Source organism: Oncorhynchus mykiss, chromosome 8, assembly GCF_057628025.1.
Source record: "Oncorhynchus mykiss isolate SJ-2025 chromosome 8, ASM5762802v1, whole genome shotgun sequence".
Classification (NCBI taxonomy): domain Eukaryota; kingdom Metazoa; phylum Chordata; class Actinopteri; order Salmoniformes; family Salmonidae; genus Oncorhynchus; species Oncorhynchus mykiss.
The window spans coordinates 53,738,422-53,751,725 of record NC_143029.1 but is presented as its reverse complement, the minus strand read 5'-3'; the positions used below and the strand labels follow the sequence as shown (position 1 = coordinate 53,751,725).

At 40.8% G+C, this 13,304-nt stretch overlaps 6 non-coding genes across 6 annotated transcripts; all 6 read left to right on the top strand.

Annotated features, from left to right (window-relative positions):
• The first annotated feature begins 1,800 nt into the window (after positions 1–1,800).
• Positions 1,801–1,873, top strand: trnav-cac (transfer RNA valine (anticodon CAC)). Its single transcript has one exon. It is a non-coding gene; the product is annotated as a tRNA-Val (tRNA).
• A 2,784-nt stretch (positions 1,874–4,657) lies between these two features.
• trnav-aac (transfer RNA valine (anticodon AAC)) lies at positions 4,658–4,730 on the top strand. The gene has a single exon. It is a non-coding gene; the product is annotated as a tRNA-Val (tRNA).
• A 1,075-nt stretch (positions 4,731–5,805) lies between these two features.
• On the top strand, positions 5,806–5,878 carry trnav-aac (transfer RNA valine (anticodon AAC)). The gene has a single exon. It is a non-coding gene; the product is annotated as a tRNA-Val (tRNA).
• A 2,601-nt stretch (positions 5,879–8,479) lies between these two features.
• On the top strand, positions 8,480–8,552 carry trnav-aac (transfer RNA valine (anticodon AAC)). The gene has a single exon. It is a non-coding gene; the product is annotated as a tRNA-Val (tRNA).
• Positions 8,553–11,149: 2,597 nt separating this feature from the next.
• Positions 11,150–11,222, top strand: trnav-aac (transfer RNA valine (anticodon AAC)). The gene has a single exon. It is a non-coding gene; the product is annotated as a tRNA-Val (tRNA).
• A 1,428-nt stretch (positions 11,223–12,650) lies between these two features.
• trnav-aac (transfer RNA valine (anticodon AAC)) lies at positions 12,651–12,723 on the top strand. Its single transcript has one exon. It is a non-coding gene; the product is annotated as a tRNA-Val (tRNA).
• Positions 12,724–13,304: the final 581 nt, after the last annotated feature.

Genomic DNA, 13,304 nt, shown 5'->3' with positions numbered 1-13,304 from the left:
GACAAAGCGATAACATATAGTTTTTATTAATGAAAAAAATATTTTAAAAATACCTTATTTACATACATTTTCAGACCCTTTGCTATGAGGCTGGAAATTGAGCTCAGGTCCATCCTGTTTCCATTGATCATCCTTGAGATGTTTCTTCAACTTGATTGGAGTCCACCTGTGGTAAATTCAAATGATTGGTCATTTCTGCAGCATTGAAGGTACCCAAGAACACAGTGGCTTCCATCACTCTTAAATGGAAGAAGTTTTGAACAACCAAGCCTCTTCCAAGAGCCGCTGCACACAATAATTCCCGGCTTCTCAAGCCTTATTGTTTAATTAATTGTCTAAGTAATTTCTGATTTCATTAGGTTCTGAGAGCGATGAATGTCCCACCCAGCCAAAGTCAGCCACACCCTTAGTATTCCACTCATTGGGTTTCCGTAGTGTAGTGGTTATCACGTTCGCCTAACACGCGAAAGGTCCCCGTTTCGAGACCGGGCGAAAACACATTTTAACAAATTGGTCCTTCGCACTTCTCAGTATTTGCTATTCAGACTTTAGTACCAGTAGTGTATTGGTTATCACGTTCACCTCACACGCGAAAGTCAGTCACACCCTTAGTTTTCCAATCATTCGGTTTCTGTAGTGTAGTGGTTATCACGTTCGCCTCACACGCGAAAGCTCCCCGGTTCGAAACCGGGCGGAAACATTTTGTAATATTCAATATTTCCCAATGCCCAGAGGCTAGCATTTGGTTTGAAACAGTTGAGGTTTGTCTAAACCTTGCTGTCTACCTCTCCGACCTGTGGATCAATGTTGCCGTTTTTTTGGGGACCTCCACCATGCGATCTGTATGAATGTGACCAGACTGACAGCTTCTCTGAGCCAGGCAAATTCATTTATCAGGGTCATTGTAATGGATATATCCAAAGAAATGGCAATATAATCCAAGGTAAAACAAACAAAAATGTAGATCGTTTTCTGTCATTTCAGCTGCTTGATGTGATTGTGTGATAGATTTAGTTGGCTGGCTAGCAAAGGAAAAGAAGCTAGCCTGCATAGGTACAGTGCATTCGGAAAGTTTTCAGACCCCTTACTTTTTTCCACATTTTGTTACGTTACAGCCTAATACTAAAATGGATGAAATAAAATAAAATCTATCTACACACAATACCACATAATGACAAAGCGATAACATATAGTTTTTATTAATGAAAAAAATATTTTAAAAATACCTTATTTACATACATTTTCAGACCCTTTGCTATGAGGCTGGAAATTGAGCTCAGGTCCATCCTGTTTCCATTGATCATCCTTGAGATGTTTCTTCAACTTGATTGGAGTCCACCTGTGGTAAATTCAAATGATTGGTCATTTCTGCAGCATTGAAGGTACCCAAGAACACAGTGGCTTCCATCACTCTTAAATGGAAGAAGTTTTGAACCACCAAGCCTCTTCCAAGAGCCGCTGCACACAATAATTCCCGGCTTCTCAAGCCTTATTGTTTAATTAATTGACTAAGTAATTTCTGATTTCATTAGGTTCTGAGAGCGATAAATGTCCCACCCAGCCAAAGTCAGCCACACCCTTAGTACTCCACTCATTGGGTTTCCGTAGTGTAGTGGTTATCACGTTCGCCTAACACGCGAAAGATCCCAGGTTCGAGACCGGGCGGAAACACATTTTAACAAATTGGTCCTTCGCACTTCTCAGTATTTGCTATTCAGACTTTAGTTTCAGTAGTGTATTGGTTATCACGTTCGCCTCACACGCGAAAGTCAGTCACACCCTTAGTTTTCCAATCATTCGGTTTCCGTAGTGTAGTGGTTATCATGTTCGCCTCACACGCGAAAGGTCCCCGGTTCGAAACCGGGCGGAAACACATTTTAACAAATTGGTCCTTCGCACTTCTCAGTATTTTCTATTCAGACTTTAGTTTCAGTAGTGTATTGATTATCACGTTCGCCTCACAAGCGAAAGTCAGTCACACCATTAGTTTTCCAATCATTCGGTTTCCGTAGTGTAGTGGTTATCACATTCGCCTAACACGCGAAAGGTCCCGGGTTCGAGACCGGGCGGAAACACGTTTTAACAAATTGGTCCTTCGCACTTCTCAGTATTTGCTATTCAGACTTTAGTTTCAGTAGTGTATTGGTTATCACGTTCGCCTCACACGCGAAAGTCAGTCACACCCTTAGTTTTCCAATCATTCGGCTTCTGTAGTGTAGTGGTTATCACGTTCGCCTCACACGCGAAAGGTCCCCGGTTCGAAACCGGGCGGAAACATTTTGTAATATTCAATATTTCCCAATGCCCAGAGGCTAGCATTTGGTTTGAAACAGTTGAGGTTTGTCTAAACCTTGCTGTCTACCTCTCCGACCTGTGGATCAATGTTGCCGTTTTTTTGGGGACCTCCACCATGCGATCTGTATGAATGTGACCAGACTGACAGCTTCTCTGAGCCAGGCAAATTCATTTATCAGGGTCATTGTAATGGATATATCCAAAGAAATGGCAATATAATCCAAGGTAAAACAAACAAAAATGTAGATCGTTTTCTGTCATTTCAGCTGCTTGATGTGATTGTGTGATAGATTTAGTTGGCTGGCTAGCAAAGGAAAAGAAGCTAGCCTGCATAGGTACAGTGCATTCGGAAAGTTTTCAGACCCCTTACTTTTTTCCACATTTTGTTACGTTACAGCCTTATACTAAAATGGATGAAATAAAATAAAATCTATCTACACACAATACCACATAATGACAAAGCGATAACATATAGTTTTTATTAATGAAAAAAATATTTTAAAAATACCTTATTTACATACATTTTCAGACCCTTTGCTATGAGGCTGGAAATTGAGCTCAGGTCCATCCTGTTTCCATTGATCATCCTTGAGATGTTTCTTCAACTTGATTGGAGTCCACCTGTGGTAAATTCAAATGATTGGTCATTTCTGCAGCATTGAAGGTACCCAAGAACACAGTGGCTTCCATCACTCTTAAATAGAAGAAGTTTGGAACCACCAAGCCTCTTCCAAGTTCCGGCTGCACACGATAATTCCCGGCTTCTCATGTCTACCTCACATAATATCCCAAATTGAGTACCACAGAAAGAGCCATAATACCCATTAAATATTTTAAAAATACCTTATTTACGTACGTTTTCAGACCCTTTGCTATGAGGCTGGAAATTGAGCTCAGGTCCATCCTGTTTCCATTGATCATCCTTGAGATGTTTCTTCAACTTGATTGGAGTCCACCTGTGGTAAATTCAAATGATTGGTCATTTCTGCAGCATTGAAGGTACCCAAGAACACAGTGGCTTCCATCACTCTTAAATGGAAGAAGTTTTGAACCACCAAGCCTCTTCCAAGAGCCGCTGCACACAATAATTCCCAGCTTCTCAAGCCTTATTGTTTAATTAATTGACTAAGTAATTTCTGATTTCATTAGGTTCTGAGAGCGATAAATGTCCCACCCAGCCAAAGTCAGCCACACCCTTAGTATTCCACTCATTGGGTTTCTGTAGTGTAGTGGTTATCACGTTCGCCTAACACGCGAAAGTTCCCCGGTTCGAGACCGGGCGGAAACGCATTTTAACAAATTGGTCCTTCGCACTTCTCAGTATTTGCTATTCAGACTTTAGTTTCAGTAGTATGTTGGTTATCACGTTCGCCTCACACGCGAAAGTCAGTCACACCCTTAGTTTTCCAATCATTCGGTTTCCGTAGTGTAGTGGTTATCATGTTCGCCTCACTCAACCGGACGGACACATTTTGTAATATTCAATATTTCCCAATGCCCAGAGGCTAGCATTTGGTTAGAAACAGTTGAGGTTTGTCTAAACCTTGCTGTCTCCCTCTCCGACCTGTGGATCAATGTTGCCGTTTTTTTGGGGACCTCCACCATGCGATCTGTATGAATGTGACCAGACTGACAGCTTCTCTGAGCCAGGCAAATTCATTTATCAGGGTCATTGTAATGGATATATCCAAAGAAATGGCAATATAATCCAAGGTAAAACAAACAAAAATGTAGATCGTTTTCTGTCATTTCAGCTGCTTGATGTGATTGTGTGATAGAGTTAGTTGGCTGGCTAGCAAAGGAAAAGAAGCTAGCCTGCATAGGTACAGTGCATTCGGAAAGTTTTCAGACCCCTTACTTTTTTCCACATTTTGTTACGCCTTATACTAAAATGGATGAAATAAAATAAAATCTATCTACACACAATACCACATAATGACAAAGCGATAACATATAGTTTTTATTAATGAAAAAAATATTTAAAAAATACCTTATTTACATACATTTTCAGACCCTTTGCTATGAGGCTGGAAATTGAGCTCAGGTCCATCCTGTTTCCATTGATCATCCTTGAGATGTTTCTTCAACTTGATTGGAGTCCACCTGTGGTAAATTCAAATGATTGGTGATTTCTGCAGCATTGAAGGTACCCAAGAACACAGTGGCTTCCATCACTCTTAAATGGAAGAAGTTTTGAACCACCAAGCCTCTTCCAAGAGCCGCTGCACACAATAATTCCCGGCTTCTCAAGCCTTATTGTTTAATTAATTGACTAAGTAATTTCTGATTTCATTAGGTTCTGAGAGCGATAAATGTCCCACCCAGCCAAAGTCAGCCACACCCCTAGTACTCCACTCAATGGGTTTCCGTAGTGTAGTGGTTATCATGTTCGCCTAACACGCGAAAGGTCCCTGGTTCGAGACCGGGCGGAAACACATTCTAACAAATTGGTCCTCCGCACTTCTCAGTATTTGCTATTCAGACTTTAGTTTCAGTAGTGTATTGATTATCACGTTCGCCTCACACGCGAAAGTCAGTCACACCCTTAGTTTTCCAATCATTCGGTTTCCGTAGTGTAGTGGTTATCCCAGGTTCGAAACCGGGCGGAAACATTTTGTAATATTCAATATTTCCCAATGCCCAGAGGCTAGCATTTGGTTTGAAACAGTTGAGGTTTGTCTAAACCTTGCTGTCTACCTCTCCGACCTGTGGATCAATGTTGCCGTTTTTTTGGGGACCTGCACCATGCGATCTGTATGAATGTGACCAGACTGACAGCTTCTCTGAGCCAGGCAAATTCATTTATCAGGGTCATTGTAATGGATATATCCAAAGAAATGGCAATATAATCCAAGGTAAAACAAACAAAAATGTAGATCGTTTTCTGTCTTTTCAGCTGCTTGATGTGATTGAGTGATAGATTTAGTTGGCTGGCTAGCAAAGGAAAAGAAGCTAGCCTGCATAGGTACAGTGCATTCGGAAAGTTTTCAGACCCCTTACTTTTTTCCACATTTTGTTACGTTACAGCCTTATACTAAAATGGATGAAATAAAATAAAATCTATCTACACACAATACCACATAATGACAAAGCGATAACATATAGTTTTTATTAATGAAAAAAATATTTTAAAAATACCTTATTTACATACATTTTCAGACCCTTTGCTATGAGGCTGGAAATTGAGCTCAGGTCCATCCTGTTTCCATTGATCATCCTTGAGATGTTTCTTCAACTTGATTGGAGTCCACCTGTGGTAAATTCAAATGATTGGTCATTTCTGCAGCATTGAAGGTACCCAAGAACACAGTGGCTTCCATCACTCTTAAATGGAAGAAGTTTTGAACCACCAAGCCTTTTCCAAGAGCCGCTGCACACAATAATTCCCGGCTTCTCAAGCCTTATTGTTTAATTAATTGACTAAGTAATTTCTGATTTCATTAGGTTCTGAGAGCGATAATTGTCCCACCCAGCCAAAGTCAGCCACACACTTAGCATTCTACTCATTGGGTTTCCGTAGTGTAGTGGTTATCACGTTCGCCTAACACGCGAAAGGTCCCCGGTTCGAGACCGGGCGGAAACACATTTTAACAAATTGGTCCTTCGCACTTCTCAGTATTTGCTATTCAGACTTTAGTTTCAGTAGTGTATTGGTTATCACGTTCGCCTCACACGCGAAAGTCAGTCACACCCTTAGTTTTCCAATCATTCGGTTTCCGTAGTGTAGTGGTTATCATGTTCGCCTCACACGCGGAAGGTCCCCGGTTCGAAACCGGGCGGAAACATTTTGTAATATTCAATATTTCCCAATGCCAAGAGGCTAGCATTTGGTTTGAAACAGTTGAGGTTTGTCTAAACCTTGCTGTCTACCTCTCCGACCTGTGGATCAATGTTGCCGTTTTTTGGGGGACCTCCACCATGCGATCTGTATGAATGTGACCAGACTGACAGCTTCTCTGAGCCAGGCAAATTCATTTATCAGGGTCATTGTAATGGATATATCCAAAGAAATGGCAATATAATCCAAGGTAAAACAAACAAAAATGTAGATCGTTTTCTGTCATTTCAGCTGCTTGATGTGATTGTGTGGTAGATTTAGTTGGCTGGCTAGCAAAGGAAAAGAAGCTAGCCTGCATAGGTACAGTGCATTCGGAAAGTTTTCAGACCCCTTACTTTTTTCCACATTTTGTTACGCCTTATACTAAAATGGATGAAATAAAATAAAATCTATCTACACACAATACCACATAATGACAAAGCGATAACATATAGTTTTTATTAATGAAAAAAATATTTTAAAAATACCTTATTTACATACATTTTCAGACCCTTTGCTATGAGGCTGGAAATTGAGCTCAGGTCCATCCTGTTTCCATTGATCATCCTTGAGATGTTTCTTCAACTTGATTGGAGTCCACCTGTGGTAAATTCAAATGATTGGTCATTTCTGCAGCATTGAAGGTACCCAAGAACACAGTGGCTTCCATCACTCTTAAATGGAAGAAGTTTTGAACCACCAAGCCTCTTCCAAGAGCCGCTGCACACGATAATTCCCGGCTTCTCATGTCTACCTCACATAATATCCCAAATTGAGTTCCACAGAAAGAGCCATAATACCCATTAAATATTTTAAAAATACCTTATTTACGTACGTTTTCAGACCCTTTGCTATGAGACTGGAAATTGAGCTCAGGTCCATCCTGTTTCCATTGATCATCCTTGAGATGTTTCTTCAACTTGATTGGAGTCCACCTGTGGTAAATTCAAATGATTGGTCATTTCTGCAGCATTGAAGGTACCCAAGAACACAGTGGCTTCCATCACTCTTAAATGGAAGAAGTTTTGAACCACCAAGCCTCTTCCAAGAGCCGCTGCACACAATAATTCCCAGCTTCTCAAGCCTTATTGTTTAATTAATTGACTAAGTCATTTCTGATTTCATTAGGTTCTGAGAGCGATAAATGTCCCACCCAGCCAAAGTCAGCCACACCCTTACTATTCCACTCATTGGGTTTCTGTAGTGTAGTGGTTATCACGTTTGCCTAACAAGTGAAAGGTCCCCGGTTCGAGACCGGGCGGAAACACATTTTAACAAATTGGTCCTTCGCACTTCTCAGTATTTGCTATTCAGACTTTAGTTTCAGTAGTATGTTGGTTATCACGTTCGCCTCACACGCGAAAGTCAGTCACACCCTTAGCATTCCAATCATTCGGTTTCCGTAGTGTAGTGGTTATCACGTTTGCCTCACATGCGAAAGGTCCCCGGTTCGAAACCGGGCGGAAACATTTTGTAATATTCAATATTTCCCAATGCCCAGAGGCTAGCATTTGGTTTGAAACAGTTGAGGTTTGTCTAAACCTTGCTGTCTACCTCTCCGACCTGTGGATCAATGTTGCCGTTTTTTTGGGGACCTGCACCATGCGATCTGTATGAATGTGACCAGACTGACAGCTTCTCTGAGCCAGGCAAATTCATTTATCAGGGTCATTGTAATGGATATATCCAAAGAAATGGCAATATAATCCAAGGTAAAACAAACAAAAATGTAGATCGTTTTCTGTCTTTTCAGCTGCTTGATGTGATTGAGTGATAGATTTAGTTGGCTGGCTAGCAAAGGAAAAGAAGCTAGCCTGCATAGGTACAGTGCATTCGGAAAGTTTTCAGACCCCTTACTTTTTTCCACATTTTGTTACGTTACAGCCTTATACTAAAATGGATGAAATAAAATAAAATCTATCTACACACAATACCACATAATGACAAAGCGATAACATATAGTTTTTATTAATGAAAAAAATATTTTAAAAATACCTTATTTACATACATTTTCAGACCCTTTGCTATGAGGCTGGAAATTGAGCTCAGGTCCATCCTGTTTCCATTGATCATCCTTGAGATGTTTCTTCAACTTGATTGGAGTCCACCTGTGGTAAATTCAAATGATTGGTCATTTCTGCAGCATTGAAGGTACCCAAGAACACAGTGGCTTCCATCACTCTTAAATGGAAGAAGTTTTGAACCACCAAGCCTTTTCCAAGAGCCGCTGCACACAATAATTCCCGGCTTCTCAAGCCTTATTGTTTAATTAATTGACTAAGTAATTTCTGATTTCATTAGGTTCTGAGAGCGATAATTGTCCCACCCAGCCAAAGTCAGCCACACACTTAGCATTCTACTAAGTGGGTTTCCGTAGTGTAGTGGTTATCACGTTCGCCTAACACGCGAAAGGTCCCCGGTTCGAGACCGGGCGGAAACACATTTTAACAAATTGGTCCTTCGCACTTCTCAGTATTTGCTATTCAGACTTTAGTTTCAGTAGTGTATTGGTTATCACGTTCGCCTCACACGCGAAAGTCAGTCACACCCTTAGTTTTCCAATCATTCGGTTTCCGTAGTGTAGTGGTTATCATGTTCGCCTCACACGCGGAAGGTCCCCGGTTCGAAACCGGGCGGAAACATTTTGTAATATTCAATATTTCCCAATGCCAAGAGGCTAGCATTTGGTTTGAAACAGTTGAGGTTTGTCTAAACCTTGCTGTCTACCTCTCCGACCTGTGGATCAATGTTGCCGTTTTTTGGGGGACCTCCACCATGCGATCTGTATGAATGTGACCAGACTGACAGCTTCTCTGAGCCAGGCAAATTCATTTATCAGGGTCATTGTAATGGATATATCCAAAGAAATGGCAATATAATCCAAGGTAAAACAAACAAAAATGTAGATCGTTTTCTGTCATTTCAGCTGCTTGATGTGATTGTGTGGTAGATTTAGTTGGCTGGCTAGCAAAGGAAAAGAAGCTAGCCTGCATAGGTACAGTGCATTCGGAAAGTTTTCAGACCCCTTACTTTTTTCCACATTTTGTTACGCCTTATACTAAAATGGATGAAATAAAATAAAATCTATCTACACACAATACCACATAATGACAAAGCGATAACATATAGTTTTTATTAATGAAAAAAATATTTTAAAAATACCTTATTTACATACATTTTCAGACCCTTTGCTATGAGGCTGGAAATTGAGCTCAGGTCCATCCTGTTTCCATTGATCATCCTTGAGATGTTTCTTCAACTTGATTGGAGTCCACCTGTGGTAAATTCAAATGATTGGTCATTTCTGCAGCATTGAAGGTACCCAAGAACACAGTGGCTTCCATCACTCTTAAATGGAAGAAGTTTTGAACCACCAAGCCTCTTCCAAGAGCCGCTGCACACGATAATTCCCGGCTTCTCATGTCTACCTCACATAATATCCCAAATTGAGTTCCACAGAAAGAGCCATAATACCCATTAAATATTTTAAAAATACCTTATTTACGTACGTTTTCAGACCCTTTGCTATGAGACTGGAAATTGAGCTCAGGTCCATCCTGTTTCCATTGATCATCCTTGAGATGTTTCTTCAACTTGATTGGAGTCCACCTGTGGTAAATTCAAATGATTGGTCATTTCTGCAGCATTGAAGGTACCCAAGAACACAGTGGCTTCCATCACTCTTAAATGGAAGAAGTTTTGAACCACCAAGCCTCTTCCAAGAGCCGCTGCACACAATAATTCCCAGCTTCTCAAGCCTTATTGTTTAATTAATTGACTAAGTCATTTCTGATTTCATTAGGTTCTGAGAGCGATAAATGTCCCACCCAGCCAAAGTCAGCCACACCCTTACTATTCCACTCATTGGGTTTCTGTAGTGTAGTGGTTATCACGTTTGCCTAACAAGTGAAAGGTCCCCGGTTCGAGACCGGGCGGAAACACATTTTAACAAATTGGTCCTTCGCACTTCTCAGTATTTGCTATTCAGACTTTAGTTTCAGTAGTATGTTGGTTATCACGTTCGCCTCACACGCGAAAGTCAGTCACACCCTTAGCATTCCAATCATTCGGTTTCCGTAGTGTAGTGGTTATCACGTTTGCCTCACATGCGAAAGGTCCCCGGTTCGAAACCGGGCGGAAACATTTTGTAATATTCAATATTTCCCAATGCCCAGAGGCTAGCATTTGGTTTGAAACAGTTGAGGTTTGTCTAAACCTTGCTGTCTACCTCTCCGACCTGTGGATCAATGTTGCCGTTTTTTTGGGGACCTGCACCATGCGATCTGTATGAATGTGACCAGACTGACAGCTTCTCTGAGCCAGGCAAATTCATTTATCAGGGTCATTGTAATGGATATATCCAAAGAAATGGCAATATAATCCAAGGTAAAACAAACAAAAATGTAGATCGTTTTCTGTCTTTTCAGCTGCTTGATGTGATTGAGTGATAGATTTAGTTGGCTGGCTAGCAAAGGAAAAGAAGCTAGCCTGCATAGGTACAGTGCATTCGGAAAGTTTTCAGACCCCTTACTTTTTTCCACATTTTGTTACGTTACAGCCTTATACTAAAATGGATGAAATAAAATAAAATCTATCTACACACAATACCACATAATGACAAAGCGATAACATATAGTTTTTATTAATGAAAAAAATATTTTAAAAATACCTTATTTACATACATTTTCAGACCCTTTGCTATGAGGCTGGAAATTGAGCTCAGGTCCATCCTGTTTCCATTGATCATCCTTGAGATGTTTCTTCAACTTGATTGGAGTCCACCTGTGGTAAATTCAAATGATTGGTCATTTCTGCAGCATTGAAGGTACCCAAGAACACAGTGGCTTCCATCACTCTTAAATGGAAGAAGTTTTGAACCACCAAGCCTCTTCCAAGAGCCGCTGCACACAATAATTCCCGGCTTCTCAAGCCTTATTGTTTAATTAATTGACTAAGTAATTTCTGATTTCATTAGGTTCTGAGAGCGATAATTGTCCCACCCAGCCAAAGTCAGCCACTTAGCATTCTACTCATTGGGTTTCCGTAGTGTAGTGGTTATCACGTTCGCCTAACACGCGAAAGGTCCCCGGTTCGAGACCGGGCGGAAACACATTTTAACAAATTGGTCCTTCGCACTTCTCAGTATTTGCTATTCAGACTTTAGTTTCAGTAGTGTATTGGTTATCACGTTCGCCTCACACGCGAAAGTCAGTCACACCCTTAGTTTTCCAATCATTCGGTTTCCGTAGTGTAGTGGTTATCATGTTCGCCTCACACGCGGAAGGTCCCCGGTTCGAAACCGGGCGGAAACATTTTGTAATATTCAATATTTCCCAATGCCCAGAGGCTAGCATTTGGTTTGAAACAGTTGAGGTTTGTCTAAACCTTGCTGTCTACCTCTCCGACCTGTGGATCAATGTTGCCGTTTTTTGGGGGACCTCCACCATGCGATCTGTATGAATGTGACCAGACTGACAGCTTCTCTGAGCCAGGCAAATTCATTTATCAGGGTCATTGTAATGGATATATCCAAAGAAATGGCAATATAATCCAAGGTAAAACATACAAAAATGTAGATCGTTTTCTGTCATTTCAGCTGCTTGATGTGATTGTGTGGTAGATTTAGTTGGCTGGCTAGCAAAGGAAAAGAAGCTAGCCTGCATAGGTACAGTGCATTCGGAAAGTTTTCAGACCCCTTACTTTTTTCCACATTTTGTTACGCCTTATACTAAAATGGATGAAATAAAATAAAATCTATCTACACACAATACCACATAATGACAAAGCGATAACATATAGTTTTTATTAATGAAAAAAATATTTTAAAAATACCTTATTTACATACATTTTCAGACCCTTTGCTATGAGGCTGGAAATTGAGCTCAGGTCCATCCTGTTTCCATTGATCATCCTTGAGATGTTTCTTCAACTTGATTGGAGTCCACCTGTGGTAAATTCAAATGATTGGTCATTTCTGCAGCATTGAAGGTACCCAAGAACACAGTGGCTTCCATCACTCTTAAATGGAAGAAGTTTTGAACCACCAAGCCTCTTCCAAGAGCCGCTGCACACGATAATTCCCGGCTTCTCATGTCTACCTCACATAATATCCCAAATTGAGTTCCACAGAAAGAGCCATAATACCCATTAAATATTTTAAAAATACCTTATTTACGTACGTTTTCAGACCCTTTGCTATGAGACTGGAAATTGAGCTCAGGTCCATCCTGTTTCCATTGATCATCCTTGAGATGTTTCTTCAACTTGATTGGAGTCCACCTGTGGTAAATTCAAATGATTGGTCATTTCTGCAGCATTGAAGGTACCCAAGAACACAGTGGCTTCCATCACTCTTAAATGGAAGAAGTTTTGAACCACCAAGCCTCTTCCAAGAGCCGCTGCACACAATAATTCCCGGCTTCTCAAGCCTTATTGTTTAATTAATTGACTAAGTAATTTCTGATTTCATTAGGTTCTGAGAGCGATAAATGTCCCACCCAGCCAAAGTCAGCCACACCCTTAGTAATCCACTCATTGGGTTTCCGTAGTGTAGTGGTTATCACGTTCGCCTAACACGCGAAAGGTCCCCGGTTCGAGACCGGGCGGAAACACATTTTAACAAATTGGTCCTTCGCACTTCTCAGTATTTGCTATTCAGACTTTAGTTTCAGTAGTGTATTGGTTATCACGTTCGCCTCACACGCGAAAGTCAGTCACACCCTTCGTTTTCCAATCATTCGGTTTCCGTAGTGTAGTGGTTATCACGTTTGCCTCACACGCGAAAGGTCCCAGGTTCGAAACCGGGCGGAAACATTTTGTAATATTCAATATTTCCCAATACCCAGAGGCTAGCATTTGGTTTGAAACAGTTGAGGTTTGTCTAAACCTTGCTGTCTACCTCTCTGACCTGTGGATCAATGTTGCCGTTTTTTTGGGGACCTCCACCATGCGATCTGTATGAATGTGACCAGACTGACAGCTTCTCTGAGCCAGGCAAATTCATTTATCAGGGTCATTGTAATGGATATATCCAAAGAAATGGCAATATAATCCAAGGTAAAACAAACAAAAATGTAGATCGTTTTCTGTCATTTCAGCTGCTTGATGTGATTGTGTGATAGATTTAGTTGGCTGGCTAGCAAAGGAAAAGAAGCTAGCCTGCATAGGTACAGTGCATTCGGAAAGTTTTCAG